Source organism: Nomascus leucogenys, chromosome 4 (assembly GCF_006542625.1).
Source record: "Nomascus leucogenys isolate Asia chromosome 4, Asia_NLE_v1, whole genome shotgun sequence".
NCBI lineage: Eukaryota > Metazoa > Chordata > Mammalia > Primates > Hylobatidae > Nomascus > Nomascus leucogenys.
Genome location: NC_044384.1, coordinates 18,389,870 through 18,406,937, shown reverse-complemented (window position 1 = coordinate 18,406,937; position 17,068 = coordinate 18,389,870). Strand labels below are relative to the sequence as shown.

The 17,068-nt window shown below is 41.0% G+C and overlaps 1 protein-coding gene across 2 annotated transcripts in view; it reads left to right on the top strand.

Moving 5' to 3' along the window:
* The first annotated feature begins 6,200 nt into the window (after positions 1–6,200).
* CDH20 (cadherin 20) overlaps positions 6,201–17,068 on the top strand; it is a 216,579-nt gene continuing 205,711 nt past the window's right edge. The window contains exon 1 of one of the 2 annotated variants that reach the window (XM_003264289.4): positions 6,201–6,597. The gene's annotated coding sequence lies outside the window, so the exon portion shown is untranslated. The remainder of the gene's footprint in view (positions 6,598–17,068) is intronic. The other variant, XM_030810311.1, reaches the window with a different exon arrangement.

Below are 17,068 nucleotides of genomic sequence, written 5' to 3'. Positions count from 1 at the left end.
AGGCACAACGAGAAAAACTCAAGCCATACTCTTGAAGAGCTTGCTATGTGTGTGCGTATTGCATGTATGCCTGTGTGTACAAGTGTGAGATACACGGGTCCACGTGTATGCGCATGCATGCGCGTGTGAGTGTGTGCCAGAGCGTTGTTGAGAGTGGGGCATCCAGGACAGCTAGGTAGAAATGTTATTTCAGTGTAGTGTTCACACACACACACTGTGATTCTTTTCTATCTCCACTCACCTTTCTCGTCCTGCTTCCAAGTCCCTGGTACAGGCCATTATCACATCTTACTTCAGCGACTGCAAGTCTCCCACCTGCACCCCATCCCTTCAGTCTCCCATCTGTGAAATGTCCCACTCTCGAATATAAAAACAGCTGTAGTCGTGTCACTTCCCAGCTCAAAAGCAGCACCATCTTCATTGCCTTTAGAATAACATATCCATTTCTCCACACGTTATCTAAGGCCCTCTGGGCTCCACCTACCTTTCAAGTCTTATCTCCTTTTAATGTCCTGTGTTCCAGGACTCGATGCAATCATAGCCATCCCTGAAATCCCTGCTGTGCTTTCCCAGCTCCGTGTCTCTACCACTGACAGTCACTCCACCCTTTTCCCCTTATCCAAATGATGTCCATTCTTCAGAAACCAGACCAACAATCATTCCTTCCATGGAACGTTCATCTGTCCCTCCCCTACTGAAAAGAATCTTTCTCTACTCATGGGGACCCCACAGCCGTTCATTTTAGATCCTTTAGTAGGAAATCTCCATTTCTGCCTTAGATCTTTTCTTTTGCTAAATAGCAAGGCCCCTCTCCCAGATTATAAACTCCTTGAGAGCAGTCATTGGTTTTATTCCTCTTTGAAACATTTACAGTCACTTGCACAGCACCTTGCCCATGGCAAGGACATTGTGTTCAAGTTTGTCAGATTCAACTAAATGGATCAGTAGTGTCAACTTAAGAAGGTTGTCACAAGCACTGTTTCTACAGCTAGTTCTTCTTGGAGGTGATGGTGGTGAGATACATTTTTTCTCTATTTTATTCACAAACACAGTGAGACATAGACAGGAATCAACAGATATCTACAGTGAGTGAACCAATTTCTTCTTCTGAAAATGACTGAAAGTCACTGATTAACCCATAAATTTAAAGGACAAAATAAGTGTATGTTACAGAAAAACAAAAGTAAGATAACACAAAACTGCAAATGTCCTTAATAAAATCAGTACAGAAACATCATCTGAATTATATACAACTGCTACAGAAAATAAAGAACCTGTAGATTAGTAGGAATTCCTAACTTTGTGAATGTTGGCTGTGTGTATTTTTTTAATCAACCGTTCATTAATGAATATGTATGGAAAAGACAAGCTATGAAGACATAAAAGTGTTTTTGGTGTGTCATTGTCATCAGTTCTACTAAATAATTATCATTACACATCCAAAAATATCTTGAATGGATAATACTGAATAATCTAGATTGCCAAATTGCATTAGAAGGGTATTAGCTGACTCAGGAGACTAATTATAATGAGGTATTGAACTGCTTATCCCTCATCTCAATCTTAAAACCATAAACCACACTGTATGGGCAGTGGCTGCCAATTAGGGCCAGTGTGGGGTAGTGAAAATAGCCTTGAACAAGGGGTCAGGAGCCTCAGCTCTGTCATTAACTCTGTAACCTTGGGAGAGCTTCAGTAAAGACCATTCTATATGAGAAAAGCAGAGCCCTTCTTTAGAGAAATACAGCTGTACTAGTGGCTGAGACTGCTTATTCACGAAAAAATACTCTTAAAATGCAGAAAGACTGCACACACACACACACATAGACACACACACACACACACACACACTGACTCACCTCTCCCAGATGAATACCTTCTTGCTTAATGGGCCAGTTTAGTGCTACTATTAACCAGATGATTATAATTTGAGCAAGTGTTATCCATCCATGTCCCAAAAACAGAAGCTGACATAAAAGTTATCAAATGCTTTTCTCACCCATAGAATTTATCAGCCAGAGGTCAAGGCTGAAATTATTATATTTGTTTTGGAATCTACTTTTGAATAACAATAATATCTTTACATGGTGTTTTTAAATTTCCAGACTCCTACCAACTATTTCATTTATTCCTGATAGCCCAGTAGAGTCAATGGAACACATTTTGAGAAGTGTGCTAGGACTGGTGTTGGTGCTGAGTGCTTCCCATTCAGCTAAATTTGGGGACACGAAAATTATTAAGACAAAGTTTCTGACTTCAGGTTGCTTTTGATTACTGGTAGAAACAACACATTGTGTTGTAACTATTTATTTACACATCTTAGATGTCCTAAGGGAGCACAAAGGAGGGAATTGTTATTTCCACCGGAAAAAGAAGTGTGTGTGTGCATGGCAGGGCTGAGGGAGGGAAGGCAGAGGGAGATGTCAAAGACAGTTTCACTGAGAAGGTGACTTTGTTCCTGGATTAAAGTCCCTGTTCTAGCCCTTCCTAGGAGAAGCTCTGAATGTTACTGAATCTCTGTGAGCTTGAGATTCCTCATCAATTAAATATAGATAATAATGCTGAATTCATAAGGTTGCCGGAAGGATGGAATGAGAAAGCATATGGGAGAGCAATCTGCAAGCAGCAAAGCACTCAGTAAAGAGAGTAGTAGTCTTTCCACCTTGCACACTCACTAACTTGGTTCGCTCCAAAGGAGAATGGCTTATCCAAGAGGGCCTGCATCCCCAACAAGGAGCCAGTGTCCCTGCTCAGACTCCAGTGGTCTTCCCCCGACTCTGCCCACTGAGACTCCTGAGGAAATATAGAAAGCACTCATCCTGATAACATTTTATGAGCTCTAAAATCATGTTAACATATTCATATAAATACATATTCTAACATCTAAAGACATTTCTGTGAAATGTTGCTTCTAAATCCTAAGTGGATTCTCTCTATAAAAGGAAGAACTAACAGAGCATTGTAAGGGAGGAATCATGATTGGGAAAATCATCAGTATTTAATATGAGAATGAAACAGTCATACACTTTTTTAACATAAAATGTTTTAAACTACCCAAAGTTTCAGAGAATAAAATATGGCAGATCCTCAATGTTTAAAAGTGATTTAACTGTGGATTTGAACAGAAAACATTTGAATAGACATGTGCCTTGCATTTAGTGGGTACTCAACAATGGCTGAATTCAAAGATTTAACCTGATCATTCTTATCCCTAAAATTATAATACTCAAATTTCTCCCTTTATATAATATCTATAAATTTTGCTTTAATCTAATATATTATAGTCCATTTTCAGTACTTGAAAGATAAAATGTTATTTACATCTGGTAGTCTTGCCCATGTTTAAAAAAACAGGAAAAATAAAATTGTTCTTACCTTATTAATAATAGGCCTGGAAAATCTTAAGTAAAAAAACTGCACACTTTGTACCAATGTATTGGGAGATGGAGACATTTGATATCCATGGGAAATTCACAAATAGTTGTGTTTACTGAAAATATCAATTTGTATTAGTTGAAGTTCTCCAAAGAAACAGAACCAACTAAAGGTAGGTAGGTAGGTAGATATAGTATAAGGAATTGACTCATGCAATTAGGGAGGCTGGCAAATCCATAATCTGCAGAGATGACGTCTGAGTTTCAAGGCCATCAGGCCAGAAAATTCTTTCTATCAGGCTAGAAAACTTTACCATCGTAGAAGATAAGACATTTCTCATCCTGAAGGCTTTTCGTAAGACCTATAAAAATATGCAAATATCTAGTCCTAAAAACTAGACACAAGCCCTGTGCAAAGAAACGGCACTTTATAATGTGCTGTTTCCTTTCAGCAAATGGAATATAATTCTGGTAAAAAAAAGTTTTCAAACACGTTTTGTGGAAGGTAAAAGAAGACATTTCTCACCCCAAAGACTTCTCATAAGAACCAATAAAAGCATGAGAAAAGCCAGCTCTTATTTGAGGGTAAATCAACCTTTTGTTCTATTCAGGCCTTCAACTGATTGGATGAGGCCCACCCACATTACGGAAGGCAATCTGCCTCATCCAGTCTGCCAATTTAAATGCTAATCTTATCCAAAAAACACACTCACAGAAACTTCCACGATAATGTTCCACCAGATATCTGAGTACCCTATGGCTCAGTTAAGTTGACCCATAAAATTAACCATCACACTATCAAAAAAAAAAAAAAAACAGCTCATGATTTTCTCTAAATTTTGGGTAAGAAATTGATCACCAAAAACAAGTCACTTCAACAAAACACCAAGAAACTGATTTTCTTTTTAGACAAGAAGACAGTGTAAGCTGCTAGAGACCTGAAGGCCCTGGACCACTAATCAGTGTCCTTTGGGTCAAAGTTGATCTCCCCACTTACGAGCTATATGACCTGGATACACGACAGTTGATCCTTGAACAACAAAAGTTTGAGCTCTATGAGTCCACTTAGACATGGATTTTCTCCTATCTGTCATCCCTGACAGGGCAAGACCAAGCCTCCCTCTTCCTCCTTCTCCTTCGCCTACTGAACATGAAGACAACAAGGATGAAGACCTTTATGATGATCCACTTCCACTTAATGAATAGTAAATACATTTCGTTTTCCTTATTATTTCCTTAATATCATTTTCTTTCCTCCAGACTATTGTAAAAATACAGCATATAAAATGTATGGCATATAAAATATGTGTTAGTCGACTGCTTATGTTATCCATAAAGTTTCCAGACAACAGTAGGCTATTAGTAGTTAAGTTTCGGGGAGTCAAAAGTTATATGTGGTTTTTTGACTACATGAGGGTCAGTGCTCCTGACTCCCATGTTGTTCAAGGGTCAGCTACCCTTACTTTTTTGAGCCACACCTGCATCATCTATTAAAATAGAGAAATAATAGTCTAGACTGAATAGAGCTGTTGGAAAAATGAAATGAAATGTGTAACACATGTCTGTCACATAAGTTCTCCATAAACATTAGCTATTCTGCTGTTAATAATCACTGTTATAACTATGAGTTCTAATTCTAGGCCTGCTGAAAGCTATTAAAATATGGCATGACTGCCTTAACTGGGATACTATTTCTATTGTCACACACTTGGGAATCTTATTGGATATTTATGTACATCATTTTATCAGTTCTTTATACACATTGATCATTTGGCCACAGAGCAGTTGTACAAATAGATTATTTAGTAACCTATCAATTCAATCAAAATAACTTGCTGTATTACAATCAGTGATGGGGGACGAAATCCTCCAAGCACCTTGCTTGAAGAGAAATGTAGAAACCGCATCGGGCAAAGAGTCCCCCTCCAGCCACTGTGAAACCCAAGTTGTCATCAATAACTTGACATTCTAGGGTAGGAATCAGGACAGGAGAGAGGTGATCTCTCCTTTTGACCTTGTGTATTCTGACCTCAGAAATAAGAGCTTGAACTACAGAATTGGAATTGCCTTCTGGAATGGGCCTGTCACAGTATCGTGTGATTTGGGGGACCCTCTTCATCTGGGGGAGAAGGGTGGTCTCAGCTTCCACCTCAGAAATTTCTTACCCTTAATATACCTCCACCCCATCTCTAGTTAAAGGCTTAAAACTCTAAGATTTTCCTATGAGGACAAAAAGAAAAGGAAATCTGAGCATTTGAAGAAATTCTTAAAAGTTGATGAGTGAGGTTTCCCTCACATATGCCATCTTCCCCTACCTCTCCTCTTGAAAACAATTAGTCTTTTGCACCCTCAAGGTCAAGGTTAAACCCAGGTTGGTACTCATTTCCTTTCTGATTTTATTTGCCTTATCCTGTTCTACTCCTCAATTGCCTCTTCCCGAATCTGTGCAAAATAATTACCTCAACTTCAGGGGAAAGTTTAGATGTAAATACCCCGCCCCCCTCCCCACGTCCACACATCCCCTTTCTTCTCTCTCCCTCTTAACATTTCCTTACGCTCTCAGCCAATAGAGGAGTTGAAACATTTAAATGCGGTATCTAAACTGCATTTAAAGAATTAACCCATTTTGTCCCTCACTGGTTTAAACCACAGGGTGCCAACCGGACGTTAATTGCTTTCATCTGGTGGGGTTCCAGACAGCTCCTCAGAAGGAAGGCGCGCACATTCCTGGCACCAATTGGCTAATTCAATTTACTTCAGCGGCATTAGCCTCTGTCAGAATATTCATGAGCAGGGGAATGAAGACCCGCGGCACAGGCAGGCAGCAGCCACTCCGGCTAGGGAAGGCGCAAGGGAGGGGAAGCGGACCGCGCGCCACGCTCGGGGGACGGTGACCGCGACCAGGGGGCTCCTCTCACTGGACAGGCCGAACGCACGGCCGCGGGAGGGCAGGGCAGGGCATCGGCGGGGTTGGCGCACTTGGCATTGCCCCCCAACTCCTGGCAACCGCACGGAGACTTGGCGAAACATCCGAAGGCAGAAAAGCTGTGACACCTCTGACAGAGGGGGTAGGGGGGTGGGGGGCGGGGACAGCGCTGCGAGCAGGGGCGAAGAGACCCAGCGGGGCACCAGCCGCCCAGTGGGGGAGGCAGCGATGTGAGCAGGACGCCCGCCCTGGAGCAGTCAGGACCCAAGGTCTCCGGAGAGTCGCCTGCCGTGCCAGGTAACGCAGAGGGCTCGGGTCGGGCCCCGCTTCTGGAGCTGGGGACTCCGGGCGCGCCGAGCCAGCCCTCTGGGGCGAGAGCCCCGGGCGGGACGCGCGGTCCCGCTCCGCGCTGCGCTCTCCCAGCAACTCCCTGCCACCTCGGCGAGCCTACCGGCCGCTCCGAGTTCGACTTCTTCGGACTTAGTGGGAGAAAGGGATGGAAAGGGGCTGCCGGGACTCGGGGAGCTGCTCTCTGGAAGCAGGGAAGCTGGGGCGCACCGGGGCAGGTGGAGGACGTGGCGCGCTGGGAGCGGGGACCGCGAGCGCCTGGGGATGGTGACTGGGGATCCAGGAGCGCGGCTTGTGGGGGCGCTTGGCACTGGCTTCACCCTCGCTGGCCCCGCGGGCGGCGGCGCCTCCCTCCGCCTGCAGAGGGGACAGAGTGGCCGCGTCCCTCGTACAGAGATGTGAACTGGGCAGGGGACCAGAGAGCCAGGCTCCGGGGGAGGCGCAGGCACCTACGGGGCCGATCCCTGGTCCGCGCCACGCGCCGCGTCCCCGCCGGAGCTCGGCTGTGGGAGGAGAATGTGGTGGGTACTCGCGTGGCCACCACCTGCCGGACTTCGCCAACTCCCCGAATTTCCGGTCCTCGGGCCCTGACACTCCCAAGGAAAGCTCTGAATTGCGCGCGCGCTGTTTGGTTTTTGCTAGTTGTAGTTACTCTGGGGGAACAGCCGGGGGCAAGGGGGTCAAATAGGGTGAAAGTTTCAGATTTGCAAAGAAAACGTTACCGAGGAGTCCCAACGTGTCCTTAGCGATCGGAGAGACTGCAGCAGCCTTTGCCTAGCTATCCGCCTCTGGGGCAGCAGTGGGGGCTGAAATCTGGAGGGCAGCCCGGAGGCAGCGCCAGAGCCTTGTTTTGTTTTGTTTTGTTTCTGCTGAGACCAGGCTGGAAGTGAGAGGGGCTAGCACCAGAGAATCGGGGAGTTGGTCGCCTGGTAGATTCGGAGTTTACTATGTTGTTGCTATTATTATTAATGCTCTTGTTATTGGCACGAGCACCAGGAACAATTTTTTTTTTTTCTGATTGTTATAAATCGCCTGCAAATTGAACCTGCAGCCGCCTCCCCTCAAATGAAATGTCCCCGGACCTCCTCCAGTCTCTAATGTGTGTCTTTTCACCAAAGGAAATTACCCACTCAGAGCTGTGGTGCTGTCAGGGACTCAGCTAAGGAATTGGATCTACCTAAGAACAACAAAAAGTTGAAACTAGGATGTGTTTGAACCTATGCTTATAGATGAGTATTATGTTCCTATCTGCTCACCTTCCTCAGCCGCCTCTGGCTGGGGAACCCTGAAGGCATAGCCATCTTGAGCCCCATAGTTGACCCAGCGTTTCCCTTTCATTTATTTATATAACCTGGGAAAATCTTTTCCCTGTAGTGTTACCCTTGTGGTCTCGTTGGACATGCTGAAAGGATTCAGGTCCTGACACTGGAGGAATCCATAAGGGCACCTGTGGTTGCCAACTCTTGGCTTGACCCTGTTCAGATGTTGCCCAAGGTGCAGGCTTGGGCAGCTGATGCAGCAGAAAGCTGGGCGAGGGTGTGGGAGAACAGTATGGCAGAGTTAAGCTGAGTGCAGGAGATGAGGTCAAGCCTCCACGCTGGCCACATCCCTTCCTGCCAGAGAAAAAAGAGACAAATGAAGAGCAGAAGGAAAGTATTATAAATTGGAACCGAACTCTTAAGAGTCTACTTAGGCTGTGAACCAAGCTCTCAGCATCTACCTCAATGGCTCTGGCCATTGACTTTGGTGTGACCTTTCTTTTCAGTGCTTCTGATTTTCGCTCTCTGCAGATACTCAAGTAACTGTGCCTTTCTAACAGGACAGTTGTCATGAGATGATCTAATTTTGTATTCAAAAAAATGCTTTGAGCATCCTGGGAAAGGACAGTCTATAAAATATGCCATTTTAATGTTTTGTGAAAAGTTTGCTACACTGCAGGTTAAGGAGATACATTTTTAGCATGTGTGCCATGTGGCAGTGTAAAATTAAAATGGAAAAGGAAAGTACAAACATAAAAATGACTTAGCATTCTTGACATTCTTGTGCATACTTGTAGAAAAATTATCTTTCGTTTGGGGAGAGTTGCCGGGAAATTTAATCAGTGTTTATACTACTGAAACGCCCCCTTCTACCTTTCTGCCCCGTAAAATTTTATGACCCAGTTCTCACCTGAAAGGCGATGTGACTGTACTAAGTGCTGAGGGCTGAGAGGAGAGACTGAGAGTTGTTAGGGGAACTGTTACACAGGGTTCAGAGACTGGAATCGGAAGGAAGACGCCACTATTCTGAAAGAGCAGAGCAATGTTCATCTGGAGAAAGCAGTTGAGCAGCATAGGATAACAGATCTAGCATTGCTTGTCCTCTGCTCTCAGATTCAGGAAGAGGACTCCATGAGATAGCCCAGAGGGCGAACCAAGGTATTCTTCCCCCCTCCATTGGGTAAAAGCACTGCCTCCTTCTAGACTTTGGATTGGTATTAACTTCTCTCTTCCTGTCTGTCATAGTGCAGTAGTCTTCTCTTACCATCTCCAAGAGACTCAGATGTACCCTCTACCGTCTCAGACCCTTATACATTTGTAAATATCCCCCAAGTTCTGAAGCTTCTCAAAGACCTGCAGCTGTTGGTGGATTTAAGTAAATAGTTGGAGGTCATCAAGAGAGCCACTGAAAAGTGGGCATGTTTTTCCCCTGGTGGAGAAGTTATTGAATGCCTTTTGAGCTAGAAAATTAGCAGTTCAGAAAAGCAGGAGGGAGTCCCTTGACTTCCCTCTACCCATAAACCAGTAGTTGTATTTTTCTTTCCCTCATAGTAGTGAGCACTGTTTGGCCAAGCATTTTTTTACAATTTTGGACTTAAAATGGGGTTTTGCTGATGGTGTTCTATGGAGAAAGGAAAAACGTAAAGAGATACGGAAGGAAGAGCTGCAGTGGCGAGAACATAAATCAGCCAGAATATATGGGGGGGTGATGAGAATAGGTCTTTTCACCCTAAAAAAAAATGTCCACTTTGGAAGAAAAAGAAGTCTGATTATTGGCATCCAGGGCTGAAACCAAGGCAGCTGATGCCGAGAGGAGCCAAAGGGCAGTTCTTCTTAGTTTAGAAACAGCAAGACAGCCTCTGCCAAAGATTGCTGTAAACACGGAATAAAGATTTCATTGTGGGCTTGTGTGACTAGAATAATTAGACAGTTAATTGTTCATTCTGATCTGGTGGTGCTGCCATCAGTAGTGCAGTGTGGTGAAAATAAGAGCAAGAGAGAAATAGAAAAGTAACATTTATCACTTTTATATTCATTTGTTTTACTTTGATGGTACTTTGGGAAATCCTCGTTATTTCCCCTTACCCCCAAAGGCATACTCCCAGAATATCAGAGAGCTAAGACTCAGGGCTGCCATTTATTATTCCCTCCACATTCTACTTCGGATATGGGGAAAATTTCTTGTCCTCTAAAAACAGCATGTGAAGTTGTAATAAAAATAAATGCATTACCTAATTCTGGTATTAAATATATTTTATTTATATGTAAACTCCATGTCAACTCAATCAACATATATGCAAATGGCAACAGATTGTTATGCTTCTCCAATACTTTTTTCTCGGACATATAAGACTTAAAAAGTAAATATTTCATTTTTGACATTTAATTATTGTCTACTGTGAAACGAATTGCTACAGTGATTAATCTTTCACATTTAATTGAAGAAACAACCTCCTCTGTATTTTCATACTAATTTAGAGACCAAGAAAACATATTTTATGTAATAAAGGTGGTTTTAAGCAACTGAGTATCTACAGGTTTTATATTCAGTAGACTATGACTTATTGTTATTTGCTAAAAGAAGGCACTGTCATCAACTCCTTCTGAAATGACTACTGCAAATGAAGACATAAGTAAGGGACTATACAGAGCATTAAGCACATGGTGTCTGGCGAGGGGTAAATGAAGAACCATGTGTTCATTGGGTTCAGCCCTCGCTGAATCCTGATATTGACACGGAATATAGAGCAAAGTTGTCATTAGTTGAATATCAAAAAGGAACATCTTTAAGTGTTAATGTTAAGTATAATTGTTCTGGGAATAAAAGCATTGTTATAAAAGCATTATACATTAGCATAAATATAACATAACTGTATAACATGAGGTCATACAGTCTCATAAAGAGAAATACTTAGTTTCTCCAAAATATTATTGTCTGTTTGCTTAAGAGGTGCAACACTATCTTTACTAACCTTTAGTTTATTTTATCCATCACAAATCAAACGGGATTGCAAAAGCAGAAGACTTACTGAAGTGTTAAATAGCATAAGTAGTACAAAATTATGAAACTAGCTCTCAGAAGACAAAATTTTGCTTTAAAAAATGCACTGTCTACAGCAATTAAAAATAGAAAATCATATTACCACATTAATTTATTGCAACAACCTATTTTAAAGAGAATTTTATTCTTTTTTTTATTTAATTGCTATCCATGGTTTGCTAACTAGTGTTTCAGAATAATCTGCCAATCTCTTGCTAACCAGGACTCTCTAGTTAAGAATGTTCCTAATTACATATGGATTAACTTAATTTTAGAACCCTGAGAACATTCAACTCAAAACATTACTCAAGTGCAATGCAAAATAGAAATGATCCAATTCACCTCAAGGTATATGTAATTTTTATTTTGTTTTTAGCTTAAGAGATCATAAAAGAGAGGACATCTGGCCTACAAATATATCACTGAATAACCACTATAAAAAAGTAAAGGAAGCTATAAACTATTACATCCTTAAAACATAAAGTTTTAACAATACCACTCATCTCTTCTTCCTAAGCAGTAAGGGCTGCATGTCAAGTACCATGCAAAAGTGCAAATGTCAGAAACATGCACGGCATTGCCTGAAATGGGGGTATCCTTGCTATTTATAAGAATGTTTAACAATCTAATCACAAGTTTAGAGTGTATTCTGACTAACGCCATTACCTCCAAAGAGTAAAGAGGTATCTTGCATGGGAGTCCTTTCTTCTTCTTTATAGTTCTACAACTCCTAACTAGAATCTTGCTCATAATAGAATCTTAAAAAATATGTGTTGATTTGGTTTTTAATAAGGAATATAAAATTGAATCAATTGAATTTCCAAGTTAAATAAATGTGTAATATTTAATCAAATATTTAGTCAAATATTTGAATGGTCCTTGTTACTTTGAATTATTTCTTTCAATTTACAAGACTTGCCTGTGACCATTAGTAACAATTATTGGCAATATTCTGGTGTGGACACGAGGCGGGTGAGAAAGTAGGAAATCTTTAAGTTAAAGGTTTTTTTTTTTTTCTAAGTTTTACCTAACTCTTAAATGTGTGTATGCATCTAGAAGTTGTTAAAATGTACAATATCTCTTTATAAAAAAGGTGGTATTATCTCTGAATTAATTATTATTTACAAGTAGTAACATAAACAGATTCTACTCTTTAAGTACTGAGTCTTTTTTATTTTATTTTAGATTCAAGGGGTACATGTGCAAGTTTATTACACACACACACACATACACACATATATATATATTGCATAAGGAGAGATTGGACTTCTAGTGTATGCATCACCCAAATAATGACCATTGTACCCCATAGATAATAATTTTTCAACCGCCAACTTCCTTCCAGCCTTCCCACTTTTGAAGCCTCCAGTGTCTATTCTTTCCATCTTTACATTCATGTATTAAGTGCTGAGTCTTAGACTAATCATGACTAAATAACTGCATGTCCTCTGTTTATCAACTAATTAAAGGGTAACTAACAAAGTGATAATTTGATTCCATGCAATGGATACATCTGATGGTCACAGAAATTTTTTTTTTCTTTTTTTTTTTTTTTTTTTTTTGAGATGGAGTCTTGCTCTGTTGCCCAGGCTGGAGGGCAGTGGCGTGATCTTGGCTCACTGCAAGCTCCGCCTCCTGGGTTCACGCCATTCTCCTGCCTCAGCCTCCCAAGTAGCTGGGACTACAGGTGCCCACCACCACACCTGGCTAATTTTTTTGCATTTTTAGTAGAGACAGGGTTTCACCGTGTTAGCCAGGATGGTCTCAATCTGCTGACCTCGTAATCCACCCGCCTCGGCCTCGCAAAGTGTTGGGATTACAGGCGTGAGCCACTGTGCCCGGCCAGGTCATAGAAATTTCTTTGACATGTAGCCCCCAACACCCCAACACTCCAACCATACAACCACAACTCTGTGTTCAACATCTGACAGGATAACAAAAACTTAACTCTTAATACACTCCTACTTATCTCTTCCTGCACCTGGTTTATAACTAAAATAAGCTATGTTAACCTTCCACCCAAAATGAAAAACAGATGCTTGTTAGGAACTAAATTGTCTTTAGCTAAATCTTCAGCCTTCTTTTTTTTTTTTTTTAAGGTCTGACCTTAGCTGAATGAACAAGGTAGTCTTAGCATTTTCCCGGAGAACAGTACATAGTGTAATATGTTGGCATAATTGGGAGCTAGTAGTCAAAAGAAAGCCAGGATAGAATTAGCATGAAGATTCAATTACCACTTGTTCCCAGAGAGGGTTGTTTACTAAGATTAGAGTTAAGGTTGTGGGCAAAATAGCATGGAAAGAGGTACAGGAAAGTTTTTCTGTTGCTGTTCTTTAGCTGGTATCTTTGGACAGAACCAAATTTTGATTTCCACTTTCCCCCAATAATTTAAAAATACAGCTTACTAAATAGCAGCTTATATAAATTGAGCACTAAGTGTACTCATAAGTATTATACGTATATTTATACAAATCTTTGGTCAAAGCTATTAATACAAAATATTTTCTGAAGGAATAGCGTGCGTCTTTTATCATATTCACGATTGTTTCACTTGGTAAACTCAGCGTCTTTGAATCCCTTACCAATCCTAATAAGGGATTAAATTGTACATATTATAAATAATTGATGAACTTAAGATAATTTGTTTTTAAGCCAACAGACATAATTTCCTTTAGCAATTTAATTAAAAACTGGCTAAAGAAATTTCATTTAGAAGTAATCTTATCTATATTTGAAAGGGCTACCAAATATATGTTTCTTTTTAATTTGAAAGAATTAAAAATAAGCACTAAAATGAGCACTAAAATAAGAGTAACAGATAGAAACGAACATTTAATCTTTGCATCAAAGGATATCTTTTCCCATGCAAATGGCTTGAATAAACATGTAGAGTAGGCAGTATCACCTACCTACCACTGTTGAAGGTCAGAGAAAGACTAGGAGAAACTAACTGGATGATACAGCCATCTCCGTGCCCACCTCCCACACTGGTGCCAATGTTCTCTTATGTTTTACTCTGTCCAGGCTGTTACGACAAAATACCATAGACTTGGCGACTAATAACAGAAATTTATTTTTATGGTCCTGGAGGCTGAAGTCCAAGATCAAGGTGCCAGCATGGTCCGTTTCTGGTGAGGGCCTTCTTCTGAGCTGCAGACTGCTATCATCTCATTGTATTCTCACATGACAGAAAGAGGGCAAGAGAGCTCCCTGGGGTCCCCTTTTTTTTAAGGGCAAGAATTTCATTCATAAGGGCTCTATCTACCCTGATTACACAATGACTGCCTTGAGCACCCCCTCCTAATGCCATTCCCTTGTGGGTTAGGATTTCAATGTGTGAACCTGGGGGAGACACAAACACTCACAGGTCATTGCATCTCATCTTCATTTTCTAATGCAAGAAACAATACGATTTCAAATATTTCTTTTTCAAATCCCTTGATTCCCTGCATCGAAGACTTCATATCAATTTGCAGAGGCACCAACCATCATTACATCATTGAAAGCAAGCACCACACTTGAGAGCATGTGTCTTGTAGGCTTTTTTGGAATATTAAGTAAGAATCTAAATCTATGCCTATACTTTGCACAAACTGGCAAGATCTCCCAAGGATGTTCATCTTATTAATAAAGATTAAATAACACTTTTATGCTACCATTAATATCAAATTACATTTAAAGCAAATAATAGCTGGCAACCAAAGTACATCTTCATTAACATCACAGTTTTGAAGTGTTATAGTTGTGTCTACCTTTATGCTTAGCTGATACCCTCATCTCCATAATATTGGGAACATTTATTTCAGTCTAAAAATATGAGGCATACTCATATTTGAAAATAAACTCTTTGAGCAGTCATTAAAATATTAATCCACTTGGCAGTTAGCATCTCAGTGGAATACTTCAGGCAGCTCAGCACAGAGGATATTATTTGACTCAGGGAGCTGGCTAACATTTGAAGATCAAATTGTTTAGAGTTGTTTCTTTAAACACAGGAAAACAACAGATTTCTTCATGAAATACCAAGTGTTATACATTTCTCTGGCTACATCTATCTATTTCACTCATGTCAAAACATGTAGCATTCAGAGGAAAAATTGACAGAGCAAATAAATAAATAAATAAATAACCACCATTTATTTAGTCATACGTCTCTGCCAGACACTGTGAGTGCTTCATGTGCATTACCTCTCTAATCCTCTCTTTGAATTCAGTATTGTTACCATCTTCACTTTGCAGATGCAGAAACTGAGGCAGGATGAAGTGGTCACTACAAGAGGTTTCAAACACCGGACTCTCTGGCTCCCACGCTTGTGGTTTTCACCACTCAGTTCTACTGCTTTCTCTTCCCAAGCAGGGTTTCTCACCCTGGCTATCACTACTGACATTTTGCCTGGCAAATTCTTTGGAACAGGAAGTCCCCTATGCATTGTAGGATATTTAACAGCATCTTTAACTTCTACTCACTAGATACCAATAATATCTTCCCACTTGGGACAACAGAAAATGTCTCCAGACATTGCCAAATGTCAAATCCAGAAGCAAAAGTACCCCTAGTTGAGAACCACTGCCAAAGTTCAATTTTCATGTATTCCTTATTATAGTATAAATTTTCAATTTAAGAGTAGGGCATCTATTTTCCAGATCATAATATAGATAGTTCCCATGGTTACATCAGCCACATTATATATGATTTGTAAAAAAGATATATATCAGACAAAACTTCAGGAGAAAAAAATCATTAAGTCAACATGCCTTCATTAAGATCAGGTTTTTCCCTACTAAAGTGGTTTCCTTTGGGACCATACTGGGTGATCAGGGGATTGCCATGTTTATATCTTTGTACCAACAAAAGCTGGAACAATGGTTGAAAGGGCATTGTCCACAGTGCCCCCAAAATCCCATTAATAGATGGTCTATTAGACTCCAGGCTCCTTGACGGTAAGGATGGGAACTCTCTTGTTCATCTTTATATGCCCTGAACCCAATATCTTACCTGGCACATAATCAGTGCACAACAAGTACTTCTTTAATAAACCACCGAAGCCCTCGTTACCCTAGTGCAGGTTCCCAATGCTCTGTTCCAGGCTTCTAGCTGGATTTGCCATGTATTACATTTTGCTTTAATCTGTGGCATGGACATGCACATTGTGATATGCCAGTCATACGAATTTAATGAAACCTGAATGAATAGTTTATATTAGATGAAGAAATGGGGTCAAAAAGGCTGTTATGATCCACTATATATGACTAGATAAAATTTAACACAAACATGTGCCAGTGAGAAAAGCAAACCATGTAGAGGTTGAGGGCCTCACCCAAGACCATTCTGCTGAAGAAAGGCAGACCCAGGATGCAAATTCAGGCCTTTAGATACCCAGTGTTTCCAGGGATGGCTCCAGCCTGTTTTACTTTCTCTTGGTCAGGGTGCACTGAGATGTCCTGTTCTGTTCCTCTCATCACACTGTACCTGAGCTGTGTAGAAAGCAGCCACTGGCCGGGAAAGGGCTCAACAACATGCCTCCCACATGAGAAATGGTTGAAGGTCTTCAAAAGAGCCGACCTGACACAGAAAAGACTTAGAGGGATCACAATAATCCTCTTCAAGTATCTGAAATATCTCCATGTGAAATAGAAAATATATTTATTCTGCATTGCTATGGAGGCCTGGACCAGGGTCAATGAATGGGAAGCATATTTTATCCCAGGGAAGCACATTTTATCCCAGCAAAATGATGAGCTTCCTAATGATGAATTGCCCTACATTGAAGTGAGCTTTCCTGGAGAGCAGTGAGTTCCCAGAAGCCAGAGGGGAACGTGCAGATGACTGGCCTATAGGAGTCTGAGCACAGACATCAGATCGGGGAAGATATCAGAGGTCCTCCAAGGTGCTTCCTAGCCTATGGCGCATGTGAACTCTTTCTTAGAGGCTATTGGTTGACCTTGTAAACTACTCTGTGTAATTTTGTTAAGAAAAGCAAGATGTACTATTTTCTCTAACCCACATAGTCACTCAGAGGGGTAAATCAGACAGAATACACAGGAAAGAGGATCCTACCATATGCCATATAAAATAAGAATCACTTGCCATGGTCCAAGCCCTGTCAAAAGCACTTCATCA